Genomic DNA, 27591 nt, shown 5'->3' on the forward strand with positions numbered 1-27591 from the left:
TAACAGCGCGTAGCGTTGCGCAGTTGGAGGTAAGCCGCCAGCAGTGGTGGATGTGGGGAGAGAAATGGCGGAGTTTTGAAATTTGTAAGACTGGATGTCATGAACTGCTATGTATATTACGACTTTTGAACACTATTGAGGTAAATACATTGTTTGTTCTCTATCGAAATCTTTCATTTGCTAACTATGCCTATTAGTAGTTAGTGCCTTCAGTAGTTTGAATCTTTTATTTAGCTGGCAGTAGTGGCGCTCGCTGTATTGCAGTAGTTCGAATAACGAAGATTTTTGGTGAGGTAAGTGATTTGTGAAAGGTATAGGTTAATGTTAGTCAGGGCCATTCTTTTGTAGGGATTTTTGAAAGTCAGATTGCGTTGCGCTGAAAATATTGTGTGTCAGTTTAAACACAGTCATGTATAGTTGTTCAAAGGGGACGTTTCAACACACACACAGAAACACACACACACACACACACACACACACACACACACACAAAACCATAAGCGTCCACAGAAATTTGTACAGGGCGGGGAGGTGAGTTGGTCAGTTTTAAGACGTGACACAAGAACTAAATTTTATTGTTGACAAAAGAAACTAATATCCCAGACAATTTAAGCCTGCCCGTTGACTTCTGGACGTGAATGAGAATCCTGTAATGAAAAAAAACTCTGTACTTTAGATTCCACGGACGGTGGTCGTGCTGGTGGGCGGGGGAAGGGTGACAGGGCAATTGAGGGGCTCGCAACACTCCCAGCGGTGGCCTCAACTATGACCGCGATCGACATCGGCCGTAGAAGTGCAGTGCGGATCATCAAGGAGCCAGTGAAATTGCCGGAACTCATCGAGCAATCGTGCCGTTGCCTGTGGACTCAAACACGCCCCACATTGCTACAGTGGAATAGTTTGCTATTGCATATGACGTCGTACTGGTTAGCTATCTAGAATTGTTGTTGTGGTCTAGTGAAATAGACTCGGCGCAGAGAGGTTGCGAACTATTTAATTGCTGAACGGAGTGGCCCAGCGGTTCCAGGCGCTACAGTCTGGACCCGCGCGACCGCTACGGTGGCAGGTTCGAATCCTGCCTCGGGCATGGATGCGTGTGATGTCCTTAGGTCAGTTAGGTTTCAGTAGTTCTAAGTTCTAGGGGACTGATGACCTCAGCAGCTAAGTCCCATAGCGCTCAGAGCCATTTGATTTTGAACTATTTATTTTGTTGTACTGTGAAAATGGCTCTGAGCACTATGGGACTTAACATCTATGGTCATCAGTCCCCTAGAACTTAGAACTACTTAAACCTAACTAACCTAAGGACAGCACACAACACCCAGCCATCACGAGGCAGAGAAAATCCCTGACCCCGCCGGGAATCGAACCCGGGAACCCGGGCGTGGGAGGCGAGAACGCTACCGCACGACCACGAGATGCGGGCGTTGTACTGTGACTGTGTTGAAGAGTAGTAAGTCTAGTGTACACAGGATGCCGTGTCGGATGCTTCACCATGCTTCCACCAGGTTGTCGTATAACTGTCATTTCCAGATTTTGCCTCTAATGTTACAAAAGAAAACTAGGCCTCTTAAATCATGACACTGGCACAACTCCAGAAACCGGATTGTTCTGAGCTGTAAGGAACGAAAGCAGGCATGACACAATAAGTATGTATTAATATAGCCGTGGTGGTTCTCAGTAATCATTAATATTATTATTAGCTGTAGAGCTCAACACTATCAAGATTAAAATTAAATCGTTTCGCAGTGTTTCGTCCCAGTTCGCCACCGTACCTAATTTGCTGTTCCTTATGTTATACATGTACAAGACTTGCAAGGAATGTATATATGATATGGATCCCATATTCATTATAAACTTGTTGTTGTTGTGGTCTTCAGTCCAAAGACTGGTTTGATGCAGCTCTCCATGCTGCTCTATCCTGTGCAAGCTTCTTCATCTCCCCGTACCTACTGCAACCTACATCCTTTTGAATCTGTTTAGTGTATTCATCTCTTGGTCTCCCTCTACGATTTTTACCCTCCGCGCTGCCCTCCAATACTAAATTGGTGATACCTTGATGCCTCAGAATATGTCCTACCAACCGTTCCCTTCTTCTAGTCAAGTTGTGCCATAAATTTCTCTACTCCCCAATTCTATTCAATACCTCGTTAGTTACGTGGTCTACCCATCTGATCTTCAGCATTCTTCTGTAGCACCACATTTCGAAAGCTTCTATTCTCTGTTTGTCTAAACTATTTATCGTCCACGTTTCGGTTCCATGCATGGCTACACTACATACAAGTGCTTTCAGAAAAGACTTCCTGACACTTAAATCTATACACGATGTTAACAAGTTTTTCTTCTTCATAAACGTTTTCCTTGCCATTGCCAGTCTACATTTTATATCCCCTCTACTTCGACCATCATCAGTTATTTTGCTCCTCCAAATAGCAAAACTCCTTTTCTACTTTAAATGTCTCATTTCCTAATCTAATTCCCTCAGCATCACCCGACTTAATTCGACTAATTCCATTATCCTCGTTTTGCTTTTGTTGATGTTCATCTTATACCCTCCTTTCAAGACACTGTCCATTCCGTTCACCTGCTCTTCCAAGTCCTTTGCTGTCTCTGACAGAATTACAATGTCATCGGCGAACCTCAAAGTTTTTATTTCTTCTCCATGGATTTTAATACCTACTCCGTTACAGGCATGCGGATAAGATGTCTGTCATCTCGACTGCTAGTGATATGAGGCCGTTGGGATCCAGCACGGCGTTCCGTATTACCCTCCTGAATCCACCGATTCCATATTCTGCTAACAGGCATTGGATCTCGACCAACGCGAGCAGAAATGTCACGATACGATGAACCGCAATCGCGATAGGCTACAATCCGACCTTTATCAAAGTCGGAAACGTGATGGTACGCATTTGTCCTCCTTACACAAGGCATCACAACAACGTTTACCAGGCAACGCCGGTCAACTGCTGTTTGTGTATGAGAAATCGGTTGGAATCTTTGCTCATGTCAGCACTTTGTAAGAGTCGCCACCGGCGCCAACCTTGTGTGAATGCTCTGAAAAGCCCATCATTTGCATATCACAGCATCGTCTTCCTGTCGATTAAATTTCCCTTCTGTAGCACGTCATCTTCGTGGTGTAGCAATTTTAATGGCCAGTAGTGTAGATTGCTAAATATCGTCCAACATCATGGCCACCAATTTCACCAGAGATAACACCTCTTGGCTTTTTTGTGGGATTACGTTAAAGATAAATTGCCCAGTTCACAGGTCCTGATGTGCAAACTGTTGCACTACGGACGAGATGCTGTGAAGGTGGTGACGGAAAAGCTGTTGGAAAAGACGTGGAGAGAAACTGAGTATCCCCTAAAAGTTCTACGCGCAAACAACGGAACACATGTTGAAGTATACTCATAAAAAGCTTTGAGATTTAAGCTACCATTTGCAACAAACCCCATAGGTTTGTCTATAGTTCCTCACAAATAAATTTTTGTAATCAGGGCAATAGTTGAACTAGGGAAGAAACGAACATGAGGTTCTTAGGCCCGCAGTCTCAGACAACTGAAGTTTGAAATATGGGTGTCCAGAGAGATCGCAGGGCAGGACTCAGAGGAGAACACGGTAAGTGCGATAACCCGATTTCTCACAAACTTTGCTCAGTGGAAGAGCAGTCAAAATAAGCGAAAACGTGTCTCGGCTTATCTGTAGATATTCGACCGTTTCTGAGGGAACGACGGTTAAATTTTTAGGGTAATTTATATGCCTTTTAGCGAGTAAACAACTTAAATTAATCGGTGGCACGGTGGTTAGCATCGCGGCTTTACACTTCTGCGTCCCGTGTTCGAAACCCAATTCTTAATATTTTCATTGTTTGTTTCGTTAAGTTGCCCATGTCCGCAGAAAGTTACTACACGAATGTTTTCCAATGCATATTCAAAAAACGTTGTCCTTATTCGTCAAATAATTGTATGTATGGTAAATGAATTAAAAAAAAACAGAGAAAAATAAAAAAATGAATGAATGGAACTGTTATTAAAATTGTTTCGGTGAAATACCTGTAGTGTATCTTCATTCATAATCAATACTGCAAGTGCCAGTTTTCGAAAAAGTGATTCTTTGAGTGTCGTTTGCTGCGAAATTATTGTCAACACATGAAATGTTCAGCAATGTGAACGACGTTTGTTCCGCGAGGAAGATTCATACAAAGAAATGTCGCTGTGGAAAACCTGACTCCACGTAATGATCGTGATGTCCGGAATCCTGAGTTTCGAAAGTTTCTATGATCAGTGTCTGAAGAATAAACATAAGAATTAAATGTAAGAATTGATATAGGAACGAAATGTAAGAATATGGGAATTTAAAAAGATTGTTGTTGTTGTTGTTGTGATCTTCACTTCAGAGACTGGTTTGATGCAGCTGTCCATGCTACTCTATCCTGTGCAATCCTCTTCATCTCTGAATAATTACTGCAACCAAAAATGGCTCTAAGCACTATGGGACTTAACATCTGAGGTCATCAGTCCCCTAGACTTAGAACTACTTGAACCCAACTAACCTAAGGACATCACATACATCCACGTCCGAGGCAGGATTCGAAACTCCGACCGTAGCAGCAGCGCGGTTCCAGACTGTAGCGCCTAGAACCGCTTGGCCAATTCGGCCGGGGAAACTAGTAACAAATCAGCCTTTAAATAATTCTGCACTCATTCCCTCTGCCACAGCGGCCACAGCGGCCGGCTTACTGCAACCGACATTATTCTGAATCTGATTTAGTGTATTCATCTCTTTGCCTCCCTTTACGATTTCTACCCTCCACGCTTCCCTCCAATACTAAATTGGTGGTCCCTTGATTCCTCAGAACGTGTCCTACCAACCGACCCCTTCTTCTAATCAAGTTGTGCTACAAATTCCTCTTCTCCCCAATTCTATTCAGTATCTCTTCATTTGTTATGTGATCTACCCATCTAATCTTCAGCATTCTTCTGTAGCACACTTGAAAACACCATACATGCTATAATATAATGAATGGGTGCCACTTATTGTGAAACCCAGTTACAATTAGAATTAATATAACGACTTTGTATTCCATATGTCGATAAGATACATTCGTGTAATAACCTTTTACGGACATCGCTAGATAAATGAAGAGAGTGAAATAAAATAAAACATTAAAAAACAAACAGTCATCGCGTTTCAAACAAGGAACGCAAAGTGAGAGGCAGCGAAACTAAACCCAATGCCCCCAGATAAGCTGAGCTCATCTTGAGTTAAAAAGACATTTAAAGTACGTCGAATAATTTTGACGGTCGTTTACTCAGAAGCGGTCGAGTGCCTACGGATAAATAGAGACACGTGTTCACTTCTTTTGGTTCCTCTTGCAATGAGCGTAGTTTCTGGGAAATCGGGTGCTGACACTTGCCTTGCCCTCCTCGTCAGTGAGGGCGTGGCTGCTGACTGGTGGACGTGTGGGGTAGCGGTGTTTATCCGGTCGCCAAGTGAGCGCGCACGACTAGGAAACCTCTACGCCGTATCGAGCACGGCCGCATGCAGGGGCTCCATTGGACGGGAGAAGGGCAGCCGATGTTAATCGCTTCGGCCTGCTGCTTCAGCGCAAACTGGCTGCCGTGTGACGTCAGCTGACTTTACAGGTGGCTGCCCGGCTGTACGTGTATCGGCCCGCTGCCTGCTTTTCAGCGTGCGCTGAATCAGTTAGGACGGCTACACCGGCTTAATGGACTAACGCGCGCGCACGTGTCGATTGTGTGTTAGGTATGTGGAGCGAGTCGATGCTTTCCTGTTCTGAAACGCGACGACGAACGGGCAGTGACATGTGGGGTAGTGCAAAGAACTAGGGGTTTCTGTAGTTAGATTGTGATTAAGATTGTGACGTCTGTCAACAAGTTCAACCAGTCGGGTTCCGTTGGTGCCAGGAAAGTTTCTGAGCAAAATGTATGTTAGTCTGATCATCGGTGGTAATTAACAAATTCTTATCGAACAGAGTTCAGAATCTGCATACAAACACCCAGTGTTCAGCCATCCGTGCATGCCTCAAGTGCACACACTTCGCTTCGTGATAACAGTACGCCGGCCGATGTGGCCGAGCGGTGCTAGGCGCTTCAGTCTGGAACGTCGCGACCGCTACGGTCGCAGGTTCGAATCCTGCCTCGGGCATGGATGTGTGTGATGTCCTTAGGTTAGTTAGGTTTAAGTAGTTCTAAGTTCTAGGGGACTGATGACCTCAGATGTTAACTCCCATAGCGCCCACAGCCATTTGAACCATTTTTGATAACTATACTTTGAAGGTACCGAATATTTTTTTGTTCCTGTATTTAACATTTTCCATGGAGAACTACGCATATCACTAAGCGGCTAAAACTGACATCAGTGTTCCAGTTGCAGGCCGCCTATCTGACGACTTCTAGGAGCAACAAATATTTGATTTTAAATATTTCATAAATGGAAATGAAATGAGCGTTTGGCGTCATTGGCCGGGAGGCCCTTTGCGGGGCAGGTCCGGCCGCCTTGGTGCAGGTCTTATTACGTTCGACGGCACATTGGGCGACCTACGCGCCGGATGGGGATGAAATGATGATGAAGACAGTACAACACACAGTCCCTGAGCTGAGAAAATTCCCGACCCAGCCGGGAACCGAACCCAGGCCCGTACGACGGGAATCCGTCATGCTGACCACTCAGCTACTTTTTTTTTACTGTCATTTTGTTCGTTTTCGTTCGTTGTAGCTGCTCGTGGCGGACGTCTCAAGACACCCGTTTCAGTTGGTCGTTGATCCATTAACTCCGTTTTTTTTTATTACAGACGGTTACTAACCCTCTGACCGAACACGCTGAGTTACCGTGCCGGCGTTATTGGGGCGGACAATATTTCATATAATTATCGATCCATTCAAAAAAATTTTAAATGGCAGCGCAATTCGTGCCACAGAAATAACCCAGACTATGTTCACTCAGTATTTGACAATGAGAGCACTTAGCGACTTTCAACAAACTTAAACATAATTCCAAACATTTTTGAACCTTTTTCTCGCCGACGCCCCCTCAAAATAATGAAACCAAAAACTTTATCGCTTACTGCATTTTCGCTCTTGATGTAGTAGAAGCAAAGCATCAGGCATGGTATTTTAACTTGTTGATCGTTTACTACTATGTACAGCAAGAGAAGAGCTCTAAAAGCCTTGGCGCACTTGCTTCTGCGTGCGTCCGCGGCGGGCAGTCAGCTCACGAGATTTTGTTTACGTTACCGTGGCAACGCCCCAGTGCTGCCGTAGCGCTAGGCGATTACTGCTTTCAGTCAGTGGCGCAACTTGCTTCGTTCAGGCTTGTGTGTGTTTACGTGTGTATTCCAGTAATTCTGTGAGTTTCTTGCTACGTGTTTGGAAAATGGCTTCCTGTAGTACAGAGAAGAGGACTTCTGGAATAGGAGCTTCGCTGAAATCTCCAGCACGTGAATTTATGCACAGATTGCGTGTTTACTTTGAAAGGGAAATGGGCAGTAGTGGGCCTTTGATACCAGTGAGTACAATGACTGACAGGCTGGTAGAAGCATTGAACATCTCTACAGCGACAATGACGAGAGTCACGAATGATAAAGAGGCTCCCACTTCAGTTGGGAATCCCGCTGTTGTGACGCCTAGAAATTGAAAGAAGAGATCGTATCTTGGGTAATTTCCAAGAATGATTGCCCATCGAAGTTGGAGCGCTCCAAACGATACATATCGAAGTTGCGATAGTAAATCGATTATGGAAGTCACGTAGCGCGCATTATGATAAATTACTTGTGATCGTCATTTGTATCAGTTTCTCTTCATAGCGAGTGTAATGTGTGCTACTTCTCAAGTTTCTTCTGCGGATTGCCTCACATGGAAAACTCTAATTCCGTGCATATGCAGTGGAGACAAATGTTTGACTTTTTCCCGGAAATATGGACTTCTGCCGGACGACGACAGGAGAGACTGTATTGACTCTGGTGCTGCGAAGTCTGTGAAACTGCGTAAGAGGAGTGCGGAAACTGAGATTCCGTTGCAATTTCACTGCGGACTTTGTGGAAAGCGAACCCGCATCAGGAAAAATACGTGGTTCTAGTCCTCTAAATTATCGATTGAGAAGAGCGTAATTCTTGTGTCGTGCTGGATTCGTGATTACACTCAGCAAGCAACAGCATCAGAAACTGAGCTATCGGCGAATACCATCTGTGATTACTTCGGGTTTTGCCGAGAAGTGTGCTACGTCATAGTGACAAATGACAGTGTGCCAATTGGTGGACCGAATAAAATAGTGGAAGTAGACGAGTCTCACATTGCTAGACGAAAGAATTAGAGAGGAAGACCTTCTAAAAGTGAAGTAGATCATATTTGGGTTTTTGGTGGGATAGAAAGGGAGTCACGCAAGTGTTTCGTTGTCAGGGTATTGTCGCGAGACAAGGTGACTCTAGTGGGTCTTATAAAGCATTTCATACCGCCAGGAACAAAAGTCATTACCGACAGGTTTCGGTCACACCAGAGTCTCAAAGCTGAAGGGTTCGAGCACGAATTTGTGAACCACTCTGTCGAGTTTGTCTCTTCAGATGACCCCAGTGTCCATACCCAGAACATAGAACGCCTGTGGAAGTCTGTGAAGCCAACCATAAAAAGAGAAGGACGTCCAGGACAGAGGGACGAACTGTATTTGTTGCAGTACATATACTTTGACAACTTGCGTTTGCAGGGGAAAGTCGACGCATGCGACACTCTACCGATATTTCTACGCGATATTGGCAAAGTTTACCCTGGGTATGGGAAAAAAGGACTTGTCCCTGCAGCTTATACATCACGCGGACTGTCACAAGACGATAACACCGGCGACGACTAAGGTAATTTGCGAGTGCTTCTCTAACGCTTTTCGTTTGTCGTTCTGTAGTGACACCTTCAAACATACTCGTAACACGCGCCACGAGACTTCCATAATCGATTTACTATCGTAACTTCGATATGTATCGTTTGGAGCGCTCCAACTTCTATAGGCAATCATTCTTGGAAATTACCGTATCTTGCAACAGAAACAGACAACTTTGACTGAAGTGTTATGAGGCAACATGTACTACATATACTACAGCAGGAAGAAGTACCAGACACGGAAAAAACTGATGGCATCGCAGTCGCTTTCTGGTTTGTCCACAGGCAGAACGAAATGCGACTCCATTTTTTTAAGAAAATTGGCTTCTGGTGGAAAAAAATTATCGGGAAGAAGGGCACTAATAGAACTCGTAGAGAATGTGGCACGGAGATATCGTTTTACACGTGAGTTGAGTGAATCCGGAGAGCGTAATTTGGATTGACGAAATAGGGGTCAACACGCGTCATGCGCGGCCCGTTCCAGGCGCAGACGACACGCGCCACGGAACTAATTCTTGTTCTTGGTCGCTCTACGGACGGTTTTGTGCCCGGTGCTCTGATAGTGTTTCAGAAAAAAACTATCGATTACCACGAGGGAATGAGTGCAGATTTATTTAAAGGCTGATTTGTTACTAGTTTCCTACCAAACGTCGTCCGCCCCGATAGCTGAGTGACTTCCCGGCAGGGCACTGCGTGTTGTGTGTCCATCATAATAAATTAAAAAAAAAAAAAAACAGCCGGCACGGTAGCTCAGCGCGTTCGGTCAGAGAGCTGGTTGGCCTCTGTAATAAAAAACTGAGTGAAAAAATCAACAACGAACTTCAACGGATGTTATGTGACGTCCGCAACGACCAAATAGAACGGTCAGCCACAAAAAAAAAAAAAAATAGTGGTCAGCGTGACGGATTACCGTCCTACGGGCCCGGGTTCGATTCCCGGCTGGCTCGGGGATTTTCTCCCCCAGGTCGCCCAATGTGGCGTCGAATGTAATAAGACCTGCACCAAGGCGGCCGGACCTGTCCCGGCCAATGACGCCAAACGCTCATTTCCATTTCCATTACCCAACGTTAGTTCTGCTAGTATTTTTGTAATGGTCACTGCGCCGTACTATTCGGTTCAGTTAAATAAAGCGCCAACGGTTGCTTCAAGGCGAGACAAAATAGTCAGCTGGTTGAATGCTAACAGAATAGGCTTCGAACAGATTATACAACAACCGAAATTTCTGGAATTAGTGAAACGATACAAGTTACAGAAGTCGTAGTATGTAAATCATACCTTAGCAGAGAACCACGGATTTAAAAAAAAAAAAAAAAAAAAAAAAAAAAAAAAAACTTGAAGAAGGTTTAAGAAAGAATCCATATAAAATATTGTAAATTATTTATCAGATGATGAGGACAGCAGCAGCGAAGATACCTGTGTGGACATGACGAGAGGTGATCAGATAACGATGATCTTGGGGTTTCTGTTCTCATACACGAAAAGTGAATGTGATTTCTTCAAGAGATATATGACACATAACATTTGTGCATTTTCCTGCACCTCGTTAATGTCGAAAATCAATTTGTGAGTGTCTGTATAAGGAGGCAAACACTGCTAGCGCATAAGAAAACAATATTTTATCAAAAAAACATCACTCAGTAGAATATTGCCAACAAGAATACTGCAGAGAATCGCGCGGCATTACTACGTTTACACGCGACACGTCTTCTGGAAGACGAAAACCGAATTTCGAACACCGGTTTTCGCTATTTGCTTATCTGTTAAGGTCGGAAGGGAGTTGCTAGACAATTAAATACGGCGCCTGGAAAACAGCTGTTCCAGTTTCTGATTTAGTCGGCGCAATCGCTATTTCTCTTCAATTAGACGAGGTGTAAACAACGTTAGGCAAATATTTCTACTTGTCCTTCACTGTGCAAAAAGCCACTCCACCCATATCAGTCCAAAATTTTCGAAAACAAGACGAAACCTGACAGCCAAAGCACGTTTCAAAACCGGTAGAGTTTACGTGGGAGAGAAATCGACTGCGGAATTGGAAAACCAGCAACTAGTAGCGGATTTCGAAATTAGAAGTGTTTACATGACCACCCAGAAGCGGTATTGGGAAATCGGTTTACGAAATTCGGTTTGGGGAGCCCCATGTGAATGGGGTGATTGTTAGGTTCTGTAACCCCGCCTGCCGCGGGGCCGAAGTGTGGGAGGGGAAGTTGTGGCACTCTGCACCCCACGGCGCCAGTCTATGGGCCACTGCACCCCCATGTCAAATACTGGAAACTGCGCTGCCTGCTGACAGAGCACTTCTCTCGCCGTATGGAGTGCAAATCTATTCACAACGCATTCTGCAGACAGTATCCATCTCCATTTATAGAATTGAAGGCGTAAAGGAAGCTTTTGACAATACTGACTGGACTGAAGTCTTTGACATTATGAAGGTAGCAGGGATAAAATGCAGGGTGTGAAAGGTTATTTACAACTTGTACAGAAACAGTCCGCCCCGATAGCTAAGTGGTCAGCGTGACGGATTGCCGTCCTACGGGCCCGGTTTCGATTCCCGGATGGGTCGGGGATTTTCTCCGCTCAGGGAATGGGTGTTATGCTGTCTTCATCATAATTTCATCCCCATCCGGTGCGCAGTTCGCCGAATGTGGCGTCGAATGTAATAAGACCTGCACCAAGGCGGCCGGACCTGCCCCGCAAGGGACCTTCCGGTCAATGATGCCAAACGCTCATTTCCATTTGTACAGAAACTAGCAGCAATAAGAGTCGAGGGGCATGGAAGGCAAGAAATGATTGAGCAAGGAGTGAAATAAGATTGTTGCCTATCCCTCACGCCATTCAATCTATACATTGAGCAAGCAGTCTAGGAAACAAAAGAAACATATGGAGAAGGAGTTTATGTACAGACTCAAGAAATAAAAACTCTGAGATCTGCCAATGATGTAATTTTGCCGGAGTCAGCAAAGGACTTAGAAGAGCAGCTGAACGAATCCGACAGGGTCTTGAAAGAATGATATAACATGAACAGCGACAAAAGCAAAACAAGGATATGGAATGTAGTCGAATTAAATCAGGGACGTTGAGGGAGACGTTGAAAGTAGTAAATGAGGTATGCTATTTGGGCGGCAAAATAACTAGCGATGCAAAAGTAGAGAGGATGTGAAATACAGACTGTCAATGGCAAGAAAAGCGTTTCTAAAGAAGAGAACTTTTGTTAATATAGAATATGAACTTAAATGTTAGGAAGTCTCTTCTGGAGGCATTTGTCTGGAGTGTAGACTAGTATGCAAGTGAAACGTGGATCATAAACGGTTCAGACGAGCTTTTGTGGTGCTAAAGAAGAATGCTCAAGATTATATGGGTAGATCATGTAACTAATGAGGAGGTACTGAATGGAACTGGGGAGAAAAGAAATTTGTGGCACAGCTCGAGTGAAAGAAGGGATCGGATCGGTAGATGGAACACATTCTTAGACATCAAGGGATTACCAATTTCGTATTGGGGGGTGAGGGCGTGGGGTAAAAATTGTAGAGGGAGACCAGTAAGCAGATAGAAACGATGTAAGTTGCACCATTCTTCGGAGATGAGGAGGTTCAAACTGAAGATCACAACAGGAACACATCCACATTTAAAACTGAGTCAATGGAATCACTGTATGACACAGAGTTCATTAAATATGATGTCATAAATATGGAGAGGATTTTCCTTTGGAACCGTTTTACACAAGGGTACTCGGTAGTTTAAAGAATCAGGAGGTGGGGCTGGGAGTTATTGGATACATTCGTAACTGGCATACAACAATACTTACCAAACGGAAGAGGTATGCTCCACAGCAGGCAAAGACGTTACCACTGCTGATACACGGATTGCTGGTCGGTTTGAGCTGTATTTTCACCCTGCCAGTTACCGAGGCAGTTAGTTTCGTGTAGAGATTTTTTTTTGTTATTACAATGGTTATTGAATAAAATAATTCTGTCAAGCGTTACCCCCTGTTATTCTTGAACGTAGCAATGTTGTAATCGGTTTTCTGAGCACAGTATATGTAGGCCTTGACGAACTTCTCTGTTTCGTAGACGGAATGCACTAGCTTGACTCTCAGCAGATTTTGTCTTACCTGTACCCTGATACATCTCAGAGAGTAGCTGTCGTATTTCTGTCAACGGAAGGGATCTGAGAAGGAATAATGACATCTGAGCCGAATTGAGAATTTATACAGTTAACGAATTAAATAAAAAGGTCGAGTAAAATTGCTAGAACATATGCGTAGGATGTCTGAAAGTAGACTAATAAAAGCCAGTATTGAATTATAAACGACAAGGAGATTACATACAAGATGACTAAACTGATATCAGATCAGGCGAGGAACCTGCTCCTTGAAGTAAAGAATAAGAAGGAAAGGAGATGTGGTTCAGGTGTCTCCACTTTTGGCCACCATTATCATCGACACCATACGAGACAATTGTCATTACGCCAAGCAATTCTACATCATGCACTGGGCCTGTCGAGGGAAAACGCAAATGCTCGTATGTGAATAACAACTACATATCTGATACCTGATTTACTGTTAGCTGTGTCCTAAAAGTATCAAACATTTTTAATTATTTGTAAATCCTCACACTCGAGACAAAACTCAACATGTCAGAACTCAACTGAGCGGAATGTCCACTGTACATACTTTTTCTTTTGGCACATGTAGGTTACTCTGAATAATGCCTCTTGGCTTCTGTCTCGGTCTTTTCGGCCGACGTTCGTCTGATGATTTTCCTGACGTTTCGCCAGCATGAGTTGCTGGCATTGTCAAAGTTTCACACTCCACTGCTGGTAGTCTACTAGAGCCGAGCGCGCGCCCGCAAACTATATGTATCTGGCGCGCCAATGTCCAAGGGCTTCTCCTCGGTCATTTCCGATGCGGTTCTCTTGCTACCTGCGACGGTCGTTCGCTGCAGCACGGGAAGCCAGCGAACGACCGTCGCAGGTAGCAAGAGAACCGCATCGGAAATGACCGAGGAGAAGCCCTTGGACGTTGGCGCGCCAGGTACATGGAGGGTGAAAATTTGACAATCCCAGCCACTCGTGCTGGCGAAACGCCAGAAAAATCGTCAGACGAACGTTGGCCAAAGAACCCAAGACAGAAGCCACCAGGCAGTTTGTCAGCAAGTGGCCACGAATGCCTTAACAATTTTGTTCTCCGAATAATGTTATACTTCGCGAATTTGAACTCTGTTGTCCATTATTTAAGACATCCATTATAAATTATCTATTTAGAAATTATGCAATCTCATCTTCACGTGTCCATAATGCTGTTCGCATTAGTCAGTATCCACATTAGTACCCAGACTGAGATGGCATTCACAGATCTGCAGAACGGCATAACAGATAAGCGTATTATATGTGACAGTAGTGGTGTGCATGTAAGAAGGCCGGTGTTGGGGCTGTGTACCATGTGACGCTCCAGCCAATAGTCTCAACCTTCTGCGTGTGCTTTGCGATCCACGTATAACGGTTGGTGTTCGTTTTCATCTTAGTGAGGGTATGGCGAGGGTACTTAGCCTTTGTAGCGTTCATTATGGGTAGCATAAAGTAAACACGACAAGCGTTATGTTAGGAAGCGACATAGAGAGTTTCGCGGGCACATGTCTTCTACCAGGGAGAGTCAGCAGCAGAAACTGTGGCTGGGTGTAACAGTCGCACCAGCATTTCCTTTATCTCAACGGTTAGTGAGTGAGGCCTATGACAGACGCAGAACGGCACAGCGAACCATTCTCTGGCTGCGCCCAGCCGCATCCTTACTTGTGAATTGAACTGGGGACCTAGAAATGACGGAGAGCCTTCGTCCCCGCCGTAGCCCTCAGTGGTTCACAATAGCCTACAGCAGTCCACTCACCCCATCGCCGCCCCACAACGAACCCACGGGCCGCGAGCGGTCGCGGGGCAGAAGCTACATGGGCCACGGACGTATCTGCACAAACAGCTGTAGGGCAACTGTCAGTCCACTTCGGCGCACACAAGGAGGAAAACTTGCCGACAAGAAGCCGAACGCTGATTGGCGGACAGCTACCAATCGTTGACGGCATGGACATCCACGAATAGCCTCTTTCCTTCCATCTTCCCGTACGTCATGACTAGCCAATCCTATTAGAGGGCCAATTAAAAGTTTTACATCAGTGACGTCAGACATCGATAGTCTGTAATAAATAGAAGCACCTATCCGCATGCACAACCAGTTGTGCCCTGAGGAAGGCCGTTGCAATTCGGCTGAAACGTCGGTTTCAGTGTTTATTATTGTTGTTAGTTTCTTTCTATTTTTTTTTTAAGCAATGACGCGTCACAATACCCAGAAGAATTTTAATCACTAGAATCCAGGGTTATTGTGCGGTTCGGCCTCCAGTGGACCCCTCCCCTCCCCCTCCCCCTCCCCCGTGGAACGTCCCATACCAGATGAATGTAACCCCAAATGTTTGTGTTGTAGAGCAATGATGGTGTACTCGTACGTGGAGAGAGTGTTTGCACAGCAGTCGCCGACATAGTGTAACCGACGCGGAATAAGGGGCATCAGCCGGCATTCGCCAAAGCAGATGGAAAACCGCCTTAAAAACCATCCACAGGGTGGCCGGCACACCGGACCTCGACACTAATCCTCCGGGCGGATTCGTGCCAGGGACCGGCACGCCTTCCCGCTCGGGAAGCAGCGCGTTAGACAGCGCGGCTAGCCGGGAGGGTCCTATTTACTTACGCAGCACCGTAGTTCATATGGTTCAGATAGCTCTGAGCACTATGGGACTTAACTTCTAAGGTCATCAGTCCCCTAGAACTTAGAACTACTTAAACCTAACTAACCTAAGGACATCACACACATCCATGCCCGAGGCAGGATTCGAACCTGCGACCGTAGCGGTCGCGCGGTTCCAGATTGTAGCGCCTAGAACCGCTCGGCCACCTCGGCCGGCAGCACCGTAGTACGGGCTGGTTCTTTACCCAGGCGAAAGCAGAACAGCCAGAATTAACACGTGTGTATATTGCTGAAGAACATTTTGCATGGGGAGATCTAGATGAGTCCTGTTTTTGGCAGGAGGCGTCAAATAGAAAAAGGGAGAGAGAGAGCTGAGATCCTCTTATTTGGAGCACATTTTATTCGCTAATTTTAACATCATATTGGGACGATGCAGTTAGCAGCATAACTCACTTTCTTAAGCAGCAATGTCGAATGCTCTAGCAACGAGAAAGAAGACGTCAACACGTTTGGAACATATACAACGAAATTTTCGGCATCACGTGGCACTAATGTACGGCAGTGGGATGACGGAGTATGACTGAGCAGTGACAATGACTCCTCGCAGATTATGAATGCCAAGGGCCCACCAACATCGAGGGGTGAAGCTAAGACCTTTTTTTATTAAATATTAATAATTAAAAGCCACCACGAGTATATTAAATGTAGGGAGAGCTTAAGTCTCATTGAAGCTTTGCTACGACAATGCCGATAAGAACTAACCTATCTATAACAGAAAAAAACGAAAATAATTAATCTTACAATAACAACGTACGAATAGTTAAGTTCTACGAAGTTCACTGAAGATTTCTGTTGGCGGCTCGTCATTCGGCATTAAGACACAGTCCAGACCTGATCTCTGAGCGAGCTATGCTCTCATTTTTACGTCATATTGAAGGTATTTTTGTTTAACTGAGCAGATTAGCTGTTTTGTACCCTTCCTGGAAGGCGGTGCTTGGGTCTGCTCCTGTGATCTGCAAAATAGGACGAATGGCTGGTTCAAATGGCTCTGAGCGCTGTGGGACTTAACATCTAACCGAGCGGGGTGGCGCAGTGGTTAGCACACTGGACTCGCATTCGGGAGGACGACGGTTCAATCCCGCGTCCGGCCATCCTGATTTAGGTTTTCCGTGATTTCCCTAGATCACTTCAGGCAAATGCCGGGATGGTTCCTTTGAGAGGGCACGGCCGATTTCCTTCCCCATCCTTCCCTAATCCGAGCTTGTGCTTCGTCTCTAATGACCTCGTTGTCGACGGGACGTTAAACAGTAATCTACTACTAATCTACTTAACATCTGAGGTCATCAGTCCCCTAGAACTTAGAACTACTTAAACCTAGCTAACCTAAGGACATCACACACATCCATGCCCGAGGCAGGATTCGAACCTACGACCGTAGCGGTCGTGCGGTTCCAGACTGAAGCGCCTAGAACCGCTCGGCCACATCGGCCGGCTAGGCCGAATGAAGGAAGCGATTAGGAGCAGGAGAGGTAAAGCACTTCGGTACTGCATGTAAAGTAAAAGCACATTTACTGGAGAATATGAGTCAATGACATATACGTAACTTTTGGTAAAGATGAGCACGTAGGTGCGAAATCGTTGTCCATGTATCAAAGCTAACAGTTACTAGTAGTTGGACAAACTATCACTGAAGTAACAAAGGCAAAGTCTGTAATAGCTAGCCCCCTACGAAGTAGAAGCTAAGTTACTTGATCGCCTGCTCTTGTTCAACAGGGCAGAAAGTAGAGCGGCGCTCGTTGAGCTCCTCAGCGTCCACTAGAGGGCGCTGTGGTCGGCGTAGTTCGCCCGCTCTCGTAGTGCCAACCTACGAGCGTGTACCTACGCTGCGGCATCGGAACTATCGATACCACAAGCTACCCATTTATACACTTATAGCCACACAGAACTACAAGAACTTATTCAAGGAACTACGCCACTGAGAAAACTGAACTGTACACAGGAGTTCTAATCGTCGATTACTAAGTCGATCCGGGAAAGGGTTAACTTTGCTTTTGCAGTCTCGAGTGGGAAGGAACGACCAGTTATACTGTGTAGCGCCTATACTATTTTCTACGGTTTGTGACTAGAATGAGAAATTTTTATGGGACTTTAGTACCACGAGGGAAATTTGCAGAGAAAATGGAAGGTGAAAAGACAACGTACCAAACACCACTCATCATTAATTTGGCAAATTATCTGTTTTCAAGGAATGAAGATCCTTTTCTCAGCTGCCTGGCAACTAGAAATATTCATTATAACAACGTCACTTCTCTAAGGTCTCATATACAACTTTTCCTTTATGAGATATATACGAGGGTCATTCAATACTTAGACATCTAAACAAACATAGTGAAGGGAACGCCTAATGCAGGAAAATCAAACTTTTCCTTTACTTGGCAACCTTGCCAAGTGTGTTAGTCACTTTTTCAATTAATATTTACGTAACATAACGTCTAAGTTCTCTGTTCGATGGCGTCTTTGCTCAAAGAAAGTATTTTGCACTCCACTTGTTACTTTCGGAAAGTGTACAATCGTTAGAAATATTCACTCCGATGAACAAACAATACGGCAGACGATGAACAAACAGTGGAATTTGTTATACAAGGTTAAATGGCTCAAATAGCTGTGAGCACTATGGGACTTAACTTCTGAGGTCATCAGTCCCCTAGAACTTAGAACTACTTAAACCTTACTAACCTAAGGACATGCCCGACGCAGGATTCGAACCTGCGACCGTAGCGGTCGCGCGGTTCCAGACTGTAGCGCCTAGAACCGCTCGTCCACCGCGGCCGGCTATGCAAGGTTAGAAATGCTGACAAGTGGCCAGAAAAGCGTACACGGGCGTCCCATGGAGATGTCGACATCGGTACTGTAAGCTAGTATAAAGCCATTTATCTCCGAAAAACGACAATTTACAGTTGAACAAGTAGCTGAACAACGTCGAGTATCTGTTGGCGCAACACATTTTGTCATTCAAAACAAGCCGAACTATCGTAAGGCTTGTGCAAAGTGGCTCATCAGAGAACTTCCCCTTCATCTCAAAGAACACAGTTTGCACTGAGCTGGAAAATCATCTCAACAGCGGAGGTGATGCGTTATGGATAGTAGTCTTTAATGAAAGCTGAATACGTGATTTTGAGCCAGAGTTCAAGCATCAACACTTGCAATGGAAACATTCGGAATAACCTGCCTGTAAAAAATTCAAAACGCAAACAGCGGTTCGTAAGGTCACGAGGTCATGTTAATCATCTTTTGGAGTGACCAAAGTCCGATTTTCTGTAGTTTTTGTTTCGAGAAGTAACGTACAACTACAACTTGTACCACTCAGGAGTGAATCAGAACAAAAGGAAGCCGGTGCTCTAGAGGAATGGCAGAGGAAGGCATGACTTTTCATCAAGACAACACTCGACTTCATACAGCAGATCTGACGCTGCCGACAATTGGCAGAGGGGGTTGGAGATCCCACCTTATCATCCACACAGCCCTGAACTTGCCTCCCCTCTCCCCACTCCCACCACCATTACAGTGAGATGTGTACGGCGATCGCGTACGTTATGCGAAATGTCCGTAGCGGCTGAATCGGAAAGCGCATTCGAGCGGAAGTGAGTCGGGCGGCGCGCGTGCGACTGACGGGTGGGCGGTGCGCTTCACTGCGGTGGCGGCTGGCAGATGGCAGTCTCGACCACAGAGCTGTTTTTGTTCTTTTTTTCCGCCCCAAAACTGACGCACACGGACGCGGCTGGCAGCACAGGCGTCGTAATTACCCACCAGCCTGCGGCACCTACACATGTTGTGGCACCACATTCCAGAACGCAACAACTACCACGGCGTTTCATGACAGATGGTCGATTTGACACGGAAATGTCAAATAACTGGAATTATGTGAAACTGCAATTTCTGTTCGTTACGAATGCTACCCACTCTTTCAACTTATGAGGGAAGCACGGTTAAAATACAACGAGCGAAAGGCTTTTGACACCTTGTACACAAAGCAGACTGCAGTTAATATCGCAAGAGGAAAGTAGTATTTGAGGGGGAAGCCCAGGAGAAATTTAGAAAGCGAATTGAAGTTCAGAAATAAAAGACGAAAACTTTGAGGTTTCCTGATTGCATTGAAAATGCGTCAGGGCCCGCAAAGGACTTGGAAAAATGACTGGAAGGAATGGAAAGCTCTTGAGAAGTCGATGTAGATGAACATCATCAGAAATAAAACAATAGCAATGGAATGAAGTGGAACTGTATCAGTCGGTGCTCAGGAAATTTGACTATGAAATAAGACAATAAATGTAGTATACATGTTTTGCTATTAAGTGATGCTATTAGCTAAGCAAAGTGAATGTAATACGCCGTCCGGCTATAGCACAAAAGAAGTTCTGAAAAAGAGATCATCATTAACATGTAATACAAATTTAAGTGTTAGGAAGTCTCTTCTGAAGGTATTTGTCTCGAGTGTAGCTTTGCACTACTTACACAGAAGCGAAGGATGGACGATAAGAAGTTCAGGCCAAAAGAAAATGAAGGTTTACAAGTCTAGTGTTATAAAAGAAAGCTGAAGGTTAGATGGGTAGATCGACCAACTAATGTGGAGGTGCTGAATGGAATTGGAGAAAAAAGAAATTATCACACAATCTGATTAAAAGAAGGAATCGCCAATTTGGTAATGGAGGTGAGTGTGTGTGTGTGTGTGTGTGTGTGTGTGTGTGTGTGTGTGTGTGTGTGTGTATGCATGGGGGGGGGTGAGGGGGCAAGGTAAAAATTCCAGGCCAGCTGGTGTGGCCGAGCGGTTCTAGGCGCTACAGTCTGGAACCGCGCGACCGCTACGGTCGCAGGTTCGAATCCTGCCTCGGGCATGGATGCGTGTGATGTCCTTAGGTTAGTTAGGTTTAAGTAGTTCTAAGTTCTAGGGGACTGATGTTAACTCCCATAGTGCTCAGAGCCATTTGAACCATTTATTTTAAAAATTCCAGAGAAAGACCAAGAGATGAATCTAAACGAATGTAGATTGCAGTTATTACTCAGAAATGCGCAGGAGAGACTACCATGGTGAGCTCAATGAAGAACTTAATAACAGCAACAAAGAGAACACGAATTCTCCGATCCGAAATTGCTAGTGGACTAGTGCACGAATCGGAGATACGTGGCTAGAATTCTGCTGATAGATTAGATTCAACGGGGAAGAAAATGATTTGCGTTAAAAGCCCCATCAACGACGACGTAATTAGGGATGAAACACAAGCCTGGTGAAGAGGAGGCCGTCCAGTTTAAATGCAACATCCCAACATCTGCTTTAGTCGCTTTAAGAAAACCCCAGGAATTCCAAATCTGGATGGCTGAATTGGGGTACAGGCCCTGGTATTCCCAAATGCCCGTCATGTGTCTTAACGAATGTATCCCGCCCCCGGTAGCTGAGTGGTCAGAGTGACAGACTATCAATCCTAAGGGCCCGGGTTCGATTGCCGGCTGGGTCGGGGATTTCTCCACTCCCGGACAGGGTGTTGTGTTGTCCTAATCATCATCATTCCATTCCCATCGACGCGCAGGTCGCGAAAATGGCGCCAAATCGAAAGCCTTGCACCCTGCGAACGGTCTACCTGACGGGAGGTCCTAGTCACACAAGAATATACCACCCAATTCCATACCAACACGGAAAGATGATGGGAAACGGTGGGTACAGTTCCTGGTTGGCAGTGATCGTAGATTCTTCCTGATATTATGATGTATTTACAACGCATAAACGAGAAATGGCACATTTAAATCACATATCGACGCCCACAGCGGCGTTGCCTCTTAAAGTCAATGACAGGTGTTTGAATACTACAGCGGAAGTAGATCAGGAAATGGGGCGTGTGACATTGACGATGCTGGTCTTCTAGTCAGACGGTCGTGTTCAGCTCATCATTTGTTGCCACACGATAAAACTTTGCCGTCTGTCACGCTCTCTCATGCTTTCATTCCCTACACGTTCATAACATTGCAAACATAAGACTAAGCTTCCCTGTCACAATTGTCCACACTATATGGGTGCTGTGTTCTCCAGAAGACACCAGACGCAAGACATACACAGAGAGGGCGCCACACAGTAAGGGCGGACCCCAAGGAGGGACAATGCAATTACTGTCAGACGCCTTAGAGAGCGCACGCAACACGAGCTGTTCCACACTTTTGCCTAACCTCACCCATATAGGCCAGGGGCCTACCAAAAATACAGGCCCTGCAACGAACGTTTGACGTCACACTAGTCGGCTTGCCCACCATGCTTCGGAACGCTCGGCCCAAAGCAGCGTGCTTGGGAAATCAATATGTGATTGGAAAGGTAGCCACTAAAGGTCTTAACTCTGTCGTACGCTATGCTAGACAGCTTAAGTACATTTAAACGCTCAGTCAAGAATTATTTAACTCGTCTGAAATAATTACTCGTTCCCCTCCGGAGACGACTGCTGGCACTCATTAGGACCTGCAGTGTCACGTGCTCTGACGTAAGCGTCACGGCCAGTCTTTCGCTTGGGCCTCGAAAAGGTCCCAGGTGGACATCCACCCGTCTGATGAGGATGCAAACAGACGCACGACTACACTCAGTGTATATCAAGAGTCTGGTCGACAGCATAAACTCCGTACCCCAACACAGTATCAGGACTTGATCACCAGCCGCTGTCCAGAAAACTGGACATACTACTAGCTGTATAGGCCATTGTTCGCTGGATTCACGACCGGAACAGTGTTCAAAGTTATAACAGTGCAATCGATATTTAACCACGTTACGACGTATCATAGTCGCACTCAAGTTACGCAGTGTGTAATTTCAGTTCAAAAATTATTTTAAAATGTTTCTAATCTTGGTTATTCTATGAGTTCAGACATCAGCTGTCGTTCATCCTATTTGGCCGTGTAAAGACTCAGTACTGCAAGCAAGCTACCCTATAACGACCACTACTTTCGGTCGTAGGTGGTTCCGTTATTTCTACTTATTTATGGTCGACATCAAGTGTACTTGGTGAATAAAACAGCTGATATGCACTTGTCATTTCATTAACAGGTCGGAGTAAAGATCGCGCCCATACCGAGCGAGATGGGCAGAGGTTAGCACACTGGACTCGCATTCGGGAGGACGACGGCTCAAACCCTCGGCGAGCTGTCCTGATTTGAATTTTTCGTGATTTCCCTAAAGCTCTCCAGACAAATTCCAGGACGAAAGCGGACGGCTCATTTCCTTCAGCTGCCCGTGAAACAATCGAGCTTGTGCTCCGTCTAATGTCCTCGATGTCGACGGGACGGTAAACCCTAATCTTCCTTCCTTCTTCACTGATCATGATCGTGAAACGAGACAACCATATTGATCACAGCGTTCATTCATGACTACGTATGAAACTGATTTTGGATTTTGTGTATAAATAGTGCCATAAGAAAACTCGTACAACTTTCGCCCCATTTGAAGATCTTGGAAGAGCAATCTTAAGAAATGAGCAATCCCTTTATGAGTTCAAAAACAAATAGACTGAAATCATAATTTCTCAGAGTGCAACTTCGATAAGACCGTTATATGTCAACAGGACACGCGACCAAAACAGGGAAGAAGAGAGAATGGTAGTTCTGACCGTAAGGTCTCACATTTATTGTAACTTGTCTAAATCTTTTAAATGAATGAGAGACGTTCTCCTTTTACAGTATTCATTCGTGTTTCCGATTGATGCAAATATCACAACGAAAGATGAAATGAAACGCATAAAAATAAACCATCAAAATATTCGTTTTCTCATGATACTATTAACATGGCAGACTAAACATAGGGCATGACTAACAGGTTACATATTTTGAAAGATGCCTTGGAAACCGAAAATTAAATGAGCAGGGAGAAAAATTGTCAAGCCCTTTATGAATAATGTTTTAAGATATGGACGTGAATTGTGTGCTCTTAGGAAGCGGAAAGGGAACAAATTAGAAACGTCAAATATATGGGTACGGAGGAGATAAAAAGTCGCCTCGGACAAAGAGGAAACCTAATGGAATGGTGTCGAAAGAAATCAGTGAAAGAAGGAGACTATTTAACACCATATAAAAAAATTATTGAGCAGCTGATTCGGCTTTTATATAACATCAACTAAGAACCGGGGAGAAAAATTGACGAGTGATCCAGAATAGAAATACTACAGTTGTAAGTAGGCTGTTTAGGTTTTTATGTTGGTAACGTCACCTAGCGCTCTGTATGAAAATCACTGGCTGTGCTGTGTGCAGTCTGTGGCTGGTTAGCATTGTTGTAATATTCGCTATTGTGGTGTTGGGCAGTTGGCTGTTAACAGCATGTAGCGTTGCACAATTGGAGGTGGGCCGCCAGCAGTGGTCGATGTGGGGAGTGAGATGGCGGAGTTTTGAGAGCGGATGATCTGGACGTGTGTCCATCAGAGAGAGTAAATTTGTAAGACTGGATGTCATGAACTGATATATATATATATATATATATATATATATATATATATATATATATATATATATATATATATATATATATATACTTTTGAACACTATTAAGGTAAATACATTGTTTGTTCTCTATCAAAATCTTTCATTGCTAACTATGCCTATCAGTAGTTAGTGCCTTCAGTAGTTAGAATCTTTTATTCAGCTGGCAGTATTGGCGCACGCTGTATTGCAGTAGTTTGAGTAACGAAGATTTTAGTGAGGTAAGTGATTCATGAAAGGAATAGGTTATTGTTAGTTAGGGCCATTCTTTTGTAGGAATTTTTGAAACTCAGATTGCGTTGCGCTAAAAATATTGTATGTCAGTTTAAGCACAGTCATTTATAATTTTTCTAAGGGGACGTTTCACAGTACGTGGTCAGTGTAATGAAGTGTAAAAACTACAACTACTCGGTATAGGGGGAAAGAAAGAAGAATACGCCTCCAACAGTAAGGGATTGCCTTAAGTCGAAGATGACGATGATGTGAATATTCTATCCATCTTTACTAACCTGTTCTGCACTGTATCATTAGGATTGTAAAAGGCGCTACAGTCTGGAACCGCGTGACCGCTACGGTCGCAGGTTCGAATCCTGCCTCGGGCATGGATGTGTGTGATGTCCTTAGGTTAGTTAGGTTTAATTAGTTCTAAGTTCTAGGCGACTGATGACCTCAGAAGTTAAGTCGAATAGTGCTCAGAGCCATTTGAACCATTAGGATTGTAAATTTTAAGAAAATTATAACAAAAGGTGACAGGCTGAATAACAGTATCAAGTGTACAGTACTTTGTTTTTAAAATTTATGAATCCTAGTACTCGAATGAAAGAGGTGTACGTGCCTTGAATCGTATTGCCCCTCGTATTTTTTTCCTTAATTTCCCTTTTTACCTCATACCAAATACTTCTACGCTGTTTGGTATTTCATAGTAAGACGGAAGCTTCTAGTCAAATAACTTTTCACAAGGACAGACTCGTGAGAAAATGTATGGCTGTGCGGTAAGTTTAGGCCACGGACGAGATGGCTGCCGGGGATGTAAGTCTATAGTTACGTACCCGTACCGACACGTCGGGCCTAGCATGTGGGATCAACGAAGTACTGTGGCGAACTAGAAGGCGCAGCTACTGGAGCGGTCTACATCGCACTAGCGTTTCGTAGCTTAACGTATGTCTACAATGGCTTACGGGCTTACGGAGGCGAGAATACTACAACTGCGGAACAGTTTCGTCCCCTGGGGCGGCAAAACCACCGGATGGAAGTTGCTCTTACTCCTAACCAATTTGAAAGCAGCAGTCCATTGTTCTGCAGTTATAGACTGCGAACTGGTTGCTTGAAATTTACCCGTTATGCTGCCTTTGTCTTCAGAACACATTAAGCGAAATATTATTTAACTGTTTACAAGAAATAGATGACAGAAGATGAATCACAAACTCTACGTTAGACTCCACCGCAAAAAAGAGAAGCTTTTCGTATTGTTCCTCTAATGGAACATGTTCCGACACAGAAACCCATGTTGCCAAAAAACAAAGAGACAAGAGGTTGAAATCACACTGATCTTCGGAAGCCGCAGACAGAGCAGAGTAAATTGGGTTTTAAGTCAGTTTAATACAACTCACAAAATGTAAATTCCTGTTGTGTGGTCTTCAGTTTACAGACTGGTTTGATGCAGCTCTCCGTGCTATATCCTGTGCAAGCCTCTTCGTCTCCGAATAACTACTGCAGTCTACATCCTCAGAATCTGCTTAGTGTATTCATCTCTTGGTCTCCCTCTGTCTGGAACCACGAGACATCTACGGTCGCAGGTTCGATTCCTGCCTCGGGCATGGATGTGTGTGATGTCGTTAGGTTAGTTAGGTTTAAGTAGTTCTAAGTTCTAGGGGACTGATGACCTCAGCAGTTAAATCCCATAGTGCTCAGAGCCATTTTGAACCGTGTGTTCGTCTTCAAAAGCCTCGTACTTCCTATTCTACCAAGCCTGTACTCATAATCCCTAGTAGAAGTTGTGATTAATAAGATGGGCCCATTGATGTGGAAGTGCAGTGGCCATTCATTGAACGCTACCCAAGAGAACGATCTGAACTTGAAGTATACTTACTGGAGACATCGTACGGAGAGATATTCTCTAAGCTGAAAGATCCTTTTTTCAACTCGGTTCGACTACGACTACTAACAGAGTGGTAAATTCATATTTTCCAATCGAAGTTACAGACGTCCTGTGACTTCCTTTCTTATATTCACATGGTTTTAACAGTTTATTACTTGTTTACTAAAATCTGCGAAGTATGTTTGCAGTTACTCATTAGGTTACAGTGTAACTTCAGATGGTCCCATAGAACCAGAGATACAAAATAAATAAAACAGAAGGAAATAAAAATTATACCTGTCTTAAACCAGCAAATGGAGACAACATTCTTTCTCTAATAAAATGCTCTCTTAATAAAATTTCTTTAGTTCACTAGCTGACAATTACCGCCTCAGTAATTGATACTGATTTCGTTTTGCGAGAGTGGGTATAGAGATTTTCTCCTTAAAGAGAACATTACATATTTCAGCTGATTATGAGAAGAGGAAATTACTAACATTAATAAGATGAGTACTTAAAATCGAAATCTCACACCAACAGTTGCCTAGAACCCCACGTTTTGTGTTCTGCCCTTGTGTCAAATTTCTGTATAGGTGCTAGTCAGGCTCATACTTTTCTATTGGGGGTAATGAGGTAACGAGCTACAAATCATCGCCTACTCATCCTTATTTAAATTGTCGTTGGTTTTGCTAGATAACATCTGTCTAACAGAGGAACAGAACCTTAAACATGCCGCATCAGCGTCGTTTTTAGGATATTCTCGATATGATATATATCCCATCGCCAATGATGTCCATGCAGACAGATCTCGTTTTACATGTTACACTGTAGTTGTGCATGTGAGAGCGTCAGAGAACCAACACACAAGTTGTTTGAAATTTTCTATTGTGAACTTCTCGAGGAAACTTTCCTTAGAACATGGCCAGCCTGTTTTCTCGTTGTCCGCAAGCACTAAGTAAAGTTTCATGTGTATAAAAGGTTATTTATCAATAGACCGGTAACCCATTTGCTTTCACTTTCAGGCCAGGGGCACCTGATGCAAGTAAGTCAATGCAGAGCTATTTGAATCTTCTTCCTGAGCCCCAGTTTATGCGTACTGTCGAAAGCGAAACTTCACTTTCTTTTATCAGCGGTCCATGCACAACATTTTACATTCCTTGAATCACAGATCATTTCTGCTAATAACTTTTCTGAGAGTAGTGTTTGTTCCGCAACACAACTATTCCAGTTGCACAGGAAACAACAATACTTGGTACAGGCAGATTGCATTGCGGTCTTAATAATATGGCAATAATTTTAAAATTCCACAAAATTTTCACTTGTATCACCCATAGCCTATTCCTAGTAGAATGTTTCTCCTTCTTGTATTCGTTTCTTTTCTATTGGTACATACGTCAAAGGAATGGAGA

The 27591-nt window shown here is 44.3% G+C and overlaps 1 protein-coding gene across 1 annotated transcript in view; it reads right to left on the reverse strand.

Annotated features, from left to right (window-relative positions):
* The window catches only part of LOC126198830 (prothoracicostatic peptide-like), a 643132-nt gene that overhangs the window by 74439 nt on the left and 541102 nt on the right, over window positions 1–27591 (reverse strand). The window lies entirely within an intron of this gene.

The sequence above is a fragment of the Schistocerca nitens genome, chromosome 8 (genome assembly GCF_023898315.1).
Source record: "Schistocerca nitens isolate TAMUIC-IGC-003100 chromosome 8, iqSchNite1.1, whole genome shotgun sequence".
Taxonomy (NCBI): Eukaryota; Metazoa; Arthropoda; class Insecta; order Orthoptera; family Acrididae; genus Schistocerca; species Schistocerca nitens.